The sequence below is a fragment of the Arachis duranensis genome, chromosome 10 (genome assembly GCF_000817695.3).
Source record: "Arachis duranensis cultivar V14167 chromosome 10, aradu.V14167.gnm2.J7QH, whole genome shotgun sequence".
Taxonomy (NCBI): Eukaryota; Viridiplantae; Streptophyta; class Magnoliopsida; order Fabales; family Fabaceae; genus Arachis; species Arachis duranensis.
This window is the reverse complement of record NC_029781.3, coordinates 49049300-49050080: the sequence shown is the minus strand read 5'-3', so window position 1 is coordinate 49050080 and position 781 is coordinate 49049300. Positions and strand designations below refer to the sequence as shown.

Genomic DNA, 781 nt, shown 5'->3' with positions numbered 1-781 from the left:
TTGGATGATTTCTCCATGAAGGATTATAGGTGTTTCCATAGGGTTCTCCCATGTAATTCACCTCTTCCATTGAAGGATTCTGAGGATCATAGGCTTCTTCCTTAGATGAAGCTTCCTTAGTACTGCTTGGTGCATTTTGCATTCCAGACAGACTTTGAGAAATCATATTGACTTGTTGAGTCAATATTTTATTCTGAGCCAATATGGCATTCAGAGTGTCAATCTCAAGAACCCCTTTCTTCTGACTAGTCACATTGTTCACAGGATTTCTTTCAGAAGTGTACATGAATTGGTTATTTGCAACCATTTCAATCAGTTCTTGAGCTTCAGTAGGCGTCTTCTTCAGATGAAGAGATCCTCCAGCAGAGCTATCCAAAGACATCTTGGACAGTTCAGACAGACCATGCAGAGCTATCCAATGACATCTTGGACAGTTCAGACAGACCATCATAGAAAATACCTATGATGCTCCATTCAGAAAGCATGTCAGAAGGACACTTTCTGATCAATTGTTTGTATCTTTCCCAAGCTTCATAGAGGGATTCTCCTTCCTTCTGTCTGAAGGTTTGGACTTCCACTCTGAGCTTACTCAATTTTTGAGGTGGAAAGAACTTTGCCAAGAAGGCATTGACTAGCTTTTCCTAAGAGTCCAGGCTTTCTTTAGGTTGAGAATCCAACCATATTTTAGCTCTGTCTTTTACAGCAAAAGGGAATAGCATAAGTCTGTAGACCTCAGGGTCAACCCCATTAGTCTTGACAGTGTCACAGATTTGCAAGAATT

General features: G+C 40.6%; 1 non-coding gene across 1 annotated transcript; it reads left to right on the top strand.

Annotated features, from left to right (window-relative positions):
• The first annotated feature begins 483 nt into the window (after window positions 1-483).
• LOC127743451 (small nucleolar RNA R71) lies at window positions 484-587 on the top strand. Its single transcript, XR_008004843.1, has one exon. It is a non-coding gene; the product is annotated as a small nucleolar RNA R71 (small nucleolar RNA).
• Window positions 588-781: the final 194 nt, after the last annotated feature.